Here is a 7705-nt window from a genome sequence, read left to right on the forward strand (position 1 = left end):
TGACATGTTTGGTATCTATTTACTCGGCGTAACATTATCTTTCACATTACGCAAAAAAATTGGGCTAATTTTACTGTTTTTTTTTTTTTTATCATGAAAGTGTCCCTTTTCCCAAAAAGTTGCGTTTAAAACACCACTGCGCAAATATATCGTGTGACATAAAATATTGCAACAATCGCCGTTTTATTCTCTAGAGTCTCTGCTAAAAAATATATATATAATGTTTGGAGGTTCCAAGTAATTTTCTAGCAAAAAATATGGATTTTAACTTGTAAACACCAAATTCCAAAAATAGGCTTAGTCATGATAGGGGTTATTAAAGGAAGCCCCTGCACAGAGGCAAAGTTTCACACTAGATTACTGCACAGATCTGTAAGTAATACACAAAGTACACCAAGATTCAAGTAAGAATACACAAGCCTCTTGTATTCAAACAATATTTGCTTATTCGGTTTTAGCAAAAGGGATATCCCTGCACAAAGTGAAGTGCACATTTTGGACAGTCTGGTTTTCATGAGGTGCAAAACAGGCCATTTTTGTCAAACAGGACCAACCACCCCTAAACAAGGATGGCATCACCTGTCACATATTAATACTTTTTAAACATCTCTCAGCATTTTCCACCTTTAGCTATATAACTGAAATAATTAACAACTGTCCCAGACTTCATGACATCATGCCACTGAAGTATGTAATTAGAACATGGTAATTTAGCACACTTTCACACATCTCATCATGTCATTGGACAATCAACGTCTGCCTTGACACATTCTGTGATGACTGGATTAAGGTGACTGAGTTACCCATGTGGATATAAATGCTGGGGTATGTTTGTGACACTCATTAAAGTGGTTGTATGCTCAATTTTTTAACTTTTACCTACAGGAAAGCCTATAATAAGGCTTACCTGTAGGTAAAAAAAAATATCTCCTAAACCTGTACGGTTTAGGAGATATTCCCCTCGGTATGCGCCGCTGACTGCAGCGGCGCATGCGCACAAGGGGGTTCTCGCCGTGAAAATCCGGCAGCGGCCGACCGGCTGGACTGGAATCTCCCACGCGCATGCGCGGGAGTGACGATATCGTGGCTCCGGCCACTCACAGCGCCGGAGCCGCGATACCCGGAAGAAACGCCGAGGGAGAATGTCAGCTCCCTCGGCGTGGATCGGGCCAGATGTCGGGGCCTCGTTCTAAGGTAAGTATTTCATAATGAGCTAGTATGCGGTGCACGAAAATAAACCAGAAGGACACACAGGTCACACGTATTTGACATCATTTAAAATACGTAGCTACGCACGACGGAAGATTGTTCCAGAATCGTACGACAAAAATCTTACACACATTTTGCACTGTTGTATTCGATCTTAGTTGTATGCAACAAAATGTGAACGATCGGTCGTACGATAATCGGAACGTGTGTACGAGGCATTACACTAAAGAGTTTCAGCAAATAATAAATTATATTTAAAATAGACATTAAATTCTAGCTTTCAGAAAGGGGTACAGATTTTAATAAACTTAAGAAACATGAACTTCAGGATAAGCCATCTGGCAATTGCGTTGTTTTATATTAGTCTGTGCAGACTGATTGATTTGGACTATGAGAGGGGAACAGTAAAGCACAATCATCTGGCTTCACATGCCTACAAAAATACAAGACTTAGAGATTTCACTGTAATCACCTGTATGTTTACATTTATAGGGATCTGTGCAGTTTAAAGCAGCCAAAAATAACAGAATAAAAATAATAAAAATTTGTGAAGGACAAACATAAGGAAACATTCATTCTTGCCGCCCTGTCCCCCCATGTATACTGCCATTCTAAAAATCTTAGTATATTTGTAGGGTGCCTCCATAAGTTTATTATTAAGCCTGTTCTGGTTAATGTTGTCTGGTGCTGCAGGAGTTAAGGGTTTTCGTCTTCCCCTGTGTGTGACTCACTCCCCTTTGCCAGGTGAGTTCAGGTTATGGGAGCCCTATGTACTATAGGACCCGTCAGAACGGTAGCGTAACCCTTTAATGGGATCTGGTCATAGGCTCCCACAAAGATGGACTTTGAGCACACTTTGTGGAGATAGACTTTTCCTTATACCAGTTATGGACAGCACCATGCTGGAATAGCACAGCCTGTTGCACAGCCAATTCTAGTATGCTGCACTATACGAGAAGGGGTAGTGTTTTATGCAAATTTACCATATCATCTAAATTGTGCTATCTCAACTTGTAACTACTGTTGTACTAAGTAAACACATTTTCCGTTAGAGAAGATTTGCCTCGTCTCATTTACTTGGAAGTAGAATCAAGTGTGTGATTAACAAAGTGTATTCATAGTGTATCTGAAGTACTGGGGAATTGAGAGTGTCTGCCATAATTACCCCTCTGGGTTATACAGTAAAGAGTGTACAACAGAGTTAGCCCTTGTAGTTAAGAATGCAACAGTGTCTATCATGGTTAACACTTGAGGTTATGGGGAATAATACAGTAGGAGACTGTAATAAAGAAGGAGAACAGCCAACTGGGTAGTGGAAGCAGTAGTGGCTAGTGACTGAGGTGCTGTAGGTGGATTGACTTGGCACTTGGCTCTTTACTGAGCGATTGGAGTCTCCAAATTGGGACACACTATGAGGGAGAACCCGACTAAGGACAAGAGATGAAACAAATCCTCCCACGTGAGTTGTACTTGCTTATCTGCACCCCTCTTGCCTTTACAGCATTCTAAAACACACATTTTATGCACCATTTCTAAGCAGCAGAAAGCAGGGGGTGAGGATCTGACTTTTCACACACTGCAGAGCTAAAGCACAGAGCTCATTGATATCTGATATCTGATTGGAGGGAAGGGACACAGCTCCCTCTAGCAAGCTCATAGAGAAAAACACTGAGCTGAGTCTATGAGTCACGTGCTCTGCGCTGAAGGGGGGAAGTCATCTCCCAGGAGAGTCAGATGTCAGCTTACAGTTCTATCAGTTCTCTTGCAGATAGCAGAGGACTTTATAGAGATTAGAGAGGAACCAGACTTGGTGCTTTGGATGCAGGTAAGTACACACTATAGAGGGATGTGCTTTGTTCACTTTTCATTTCTGAGGTTTACAATCACTTTAATGAACAGGGTAATGTGTCATAATAGGCTGGTGAAGATAAGTCAGTGTTCTGCATTACTTTCACAAAATGTCTTTGTAGTCTATTGCTGGGAGAGGTAGGAACAGATAATGTCACCTGATGAAGAAGAGAAGGTGCAGTCCTTCTGTGGGTGGGGCTCTGAATTGGTGTAGTGCCTCTGACCTGAGAATGTCACTAACCCACATGAAGTAAGACTAATGCTGCGTACAGACGATCAGACATTCCGACAACAAACTCCTGGATTTCTTTCCGAGGGATGTTGGCTCAAACTTGCCTTGCATACAGACGGTTGCACAAATGTTGTCGGAAATGCCGAACATCAAGAACGCGGTGACGAGCCGAGAAAAATTAAGTTCAATAGCCAGTGTGGCTCTTCTGCTTGAATCCGAGCATGTGTGGAATTTTTATTTTAATCGGAATTCATGACAACGGATTTTGTTGTTGGAAAATTTGAGAAGCAACTCTCAAATTTTGTTTGTTAGTAAATTCCGACAAAAAATGTCCAATGGAGCCTACACGGTCAGAATTTCCGACAACAAGCTCACATCGAACATTTGTTGTGGGAAATTCCGACCGTGTGTATGCGGCATAAGTGCAAACTGTGAAGATGTTAAAGGCTTGTAGTTTCCTCTGTTAAACCTGCTTACACGTTAAACCTGCTTACACACTTGTCACACAGTTCAGCAAAGTGCATAAGGCTGCCAATCGAAAGTATGTTAACTGCTGCTTTTTTTAGTTTTCACTTCCTGCTTACAGTTTAATGCATAAATCCCCAAAAATGTATTATTCTGGGTTAATTAGGCTTTAGGCTGAACATTTTCATTCACAAATGTAGTCCAACAGACATACCAATGAATAACGGGCACCCTCTGCAACTTATGCTGTGTACATACGACCGTACTTTCCGTCAGAATAAACTCTGACGGTCTTTCCGATGGAGTTCCACTGAAACGGACTTGCCTACATAGGATCACACCAAAGTCCATTTTTGTCCGTGACGTACGACAGGACTAGAAAAGGAAGTTCAATAGCCAGTAGCTGCCCTTGTGTCGTATTTGGTATTTGGAACCTGCAAAACCTCACTTGCTTTGATATTCAGATGCCACATTTGCTTTCCAAAGTCGAGGGCTAGCCCACCTCCTCCCACTTCCTAGTAGTTATTGTGCCTACCCATAAAATGTAAGTACCAATAACTAGGCTTGGGCGGTATGCGCCAACCATTCCTTGTGGCTATAAAAAATGGTATTTGCTTATCAGACTGGGAGTTTTGGGGTGCTTAAATACATATTGGAAGCAGTGTTGCCAATCGTCAGTATTTTTACTGCCAGCCAGTAAAAAAAATGGTAATTGTTTCCTGCCATTAAATGCCCATAACAGGAAAGTTTGCCAGTAAAAAATATGGCTGTGATGCTCAGCTCACGCATACGCGGTTCTGGTCCAGAGCTGGCAAAGACCACCCGAGTGCCTTGCCTGCTATAGTGTGTTTGGGCAGCCCTGGAGGGGGGCGAGTCTGGTGGAGATGTGTTGTGTGATGTCACAGTGTAAGGGAGCCGAGTGGAGTGGCCAGAGCCTCCTGTGCGGGTCTGCGGGACAGAAACAAGGCAAGACGGGAGTGGGACTATCAGTGCTGTTAGGACTGAAGGGACCATCTGGCATGGAGAGAGACTGTCACTGTAACTTAGGAGGGGACGTAATGTCGTGTCATCTGTGCTGCTGCACATTGCATTCAGTGTCCCTGTGAGAGTCAGTTTCACGTGTGTGTGCCTGCCCATTCTAAATTCTTGCCCTCCTCAGCCTTGTTCCTGAAATTCCTACCTACTAGGCTTGTGCAATTCGTTTTGTAATGAATCGAAATTCGCCCATATTTTGCATCTTTCGGGCATTTGGCTGCATTCGAATGTCCGAATAAAAAAATTACGAATAACAATGAATACGAAAGAAATATAACGAATGAATTCGAATGAATTCGATATGATTCGGTAATTCTTTAAAGATCTAATGAAACAAAAGGTCAGCTCAAAGTAAATCTTATAGTCCAATCAGCTAATTAATTTTGTGCCGGAGGATGGATTACTGGCAAAGTGCATTCCTGAGAACTGAGTTAGAAGGGTGTTGTATTGTATTTGAGCCGAGGAGAAGAGACATTGTCATTGTGTGTGGTAAAAGATTCAATAATCAAACGACTTTCCAAACTACAAATCATTATCACGAATGTCTATACATACATAAATAGCAAATTTCAACAAATACGAACGAATGAATTCGACAATCTACGAATAATAACGAATTATCCGAAAACGTATTAAGGTAACATAACAAATATAACAGAACGAAATGATGTATTTTACGAATGACAATGAACCTAAACTTAACGAAATTTTCCGTTGTGCACAAGTCTACTACTTACTGTATCGAAAATAAAAAGGACATTTTTTTTTGCCTTAATATATATCTTCAATCACATCGCTGATTGCATATTGTATTTGTTTGTAGCCTAAATACTGAAATTTGTACTTAAAACTGTAATTTTGTAACTTTTAGATATGCCAGTAAAAACTTGGCTGTGTCAGTAAATTTTTTTGGAAGGTACATGCAGGCATGGTGCCTGCTTTTCATTACTCTTACAACTTAAAGTGTGATTGTGTGTTTCACTCAACTGCAAAAATTCTAAACTCCAGTTGAATATCCATACAGCGTCTTCCTCTGGACCTAAACTACAGCAATTCTAAGAAACCGATGTACATTACTATATTCCAACCTTATTAACTTAATAGCAACCATTATTAAATAAAGTAATTTAAATTTAAATAATTCTGCCCATATGGACATATTCCCTCAGTTTATTTTACATGCATTTGAGGGTTTATGCCTCTTTACATTACAGTTAATGGTTAATGGCCAGCTTTCCTGAATATCTTGGCTGAATATACAATCTAGTACTCAAAGTTTTATTTACAGTTTCTGCAACAGGAAAAGGAAAAGGTATAAAGAAAAAATTCCAAAAGGCTTCCAGAGACGCCTCTATGAAACTTGCACACTAGTAGCTGGGAAATGGGACCACCCGCCAAACTACACTTTGGCATTATTGACATAAATAATGGCTGCTTTAATGCTGAGGCTTACTAATTTCCATTCACAGGCTTTATAGTCTTTCTAGTTTTGTTGGCCAACATCCATGTCACATTGTTTGCAGCTAAGAATGCTGAAGCCTTCCTACTGTCACTAAGAACACTGTGATGTTAAGTAAGAAAAGATCTGTGAGACAGAACATTTGCTGTGGTCACTGTTCAGAAAGTCAAAGGGCCGTCTAATAAATGTCTAAGTAGTTAAAAATGTATGTCTGGGGATCAACAAAATTTACTCAAATGAAAAAAACAGACATGGTATTAAATTGTGCTAGCCACGTTTCTGTCTGAAGGAATAATAATAATATTGACCTAGCAGGACTGGCCTTAGCAAAGCATTGCATGCCAAGTAAACAATCTACATAAGCTTCATTATTTGTCTGGTTCCAAAAAAAAAAAATGACGGAAGCGTTGTAGCTCAAAAAAACGTATGCTTGCCATCTAATAGAGGTACCAGATTTGAAGGCCGGTCCGCAGTGCTTACTATTGTTCATGTTGCAATTGTTTGTAACATTATTGTTACCCAATAGTGTACATTCAGTGCAGTCAGTTCATGGGATGGTAGGCAGAATTAATCTCCAGACGAACCAATAATAACAAAAAATACCAACTTGGATTAATAATGGCCTTGTTTATTGGTTTTCACACATTTTTTTTCCAACAATGGTATTTATCAAGATTTTAGAAATGAAGACATACATAAGTCTGCAAAAAGGAAAAACAACCAAAGAAGCAATTAGCCGGGGACATCTCAAAAAAGGATGTCAGTGACAGAGAGAATAGAAAACATACATTAAGGGTGACAACCCACCTCTTTGCAGCCTTCAAGTCCAAGATGACTAAGAAAAGAAGGTATAACGGACATGCTAAGAAGGGACTTGGGCATGTCCAGCCTATTCGGTGCACCAACTCTACCCGCTGTGTCCCAAAGGACAAAGCTATCAATAGGTTTGTGATCAGAAACATTGTTGAGGCTGCAGATGTCAGGGATATCTCTGATGCTAGTGTCTTCGAATTCATATGCACTGTCTAAGCTTTATGTGAAGCTGTACTACTGTGTTAGCGGTGCCATTCACAGCAAGGTGGTCAGAAACCACTCTTGTGAGGCACATAAGGATCGCACACCACCACCAAAGTTCAGGCCTGCGGGTGCACCTCCAAGAGCACCTCCCAAACCAATGTAAAGTAAGCAAGTGTGATGAGCAAAGTAAAATACAGAAAAAGTGAGGGTGGATAACCAGCGTGGAAAAAGAAAAAGAAGCAAGGAATGGCACCAAAGGTGGAGTAAAAGATGCCAAGGACCATAGAAAAGGGGGAACATGAAAGGCTGGACTAGAGAGAGGCCCACCTGGGGATGAAAAAGGGATGAAACACATGTGTAGGGAAAGGGGGGGGCATAATACGGTTGGCGGGGGGGGGAGGAAAAATCAGGTATAAAATTGGTGCCCTGAATAAAACCAT

The 7705-nt window shown here is 40.8% G+C and overlaps 1 pseudogene; it reads left to right on the top strand.

Moving 5' to 3' along the window:
- The first annotated feature begins 7078 nt into the window (after positions 1 to 7078).
- Positions 7079 to 7428, top strand: LOC143998214 (small ribosomal subunit protein eS26 pseudogene; annotated as a pseudogene).
- Positions 7429 to 7705: the final 277 nt, after the last annotated feature.

The sequence above is a fragment of the Lithobates pipiens genome, unplaced genomic scaffold, assembly GCF_037356315.1.
Source record: "Lithobates pipiens isolate NorthernLeopardFrog02 unplaced genomic scaffold, aLitPip1_a1.2 Scaffold_19, whole genome shotgun sequence".
Lineage (NCBI taxonomy): Eukaryota > Metazoa > Chordata > Amphibia > Anura > Ranidae > Lithobates > Lithobates pipiens.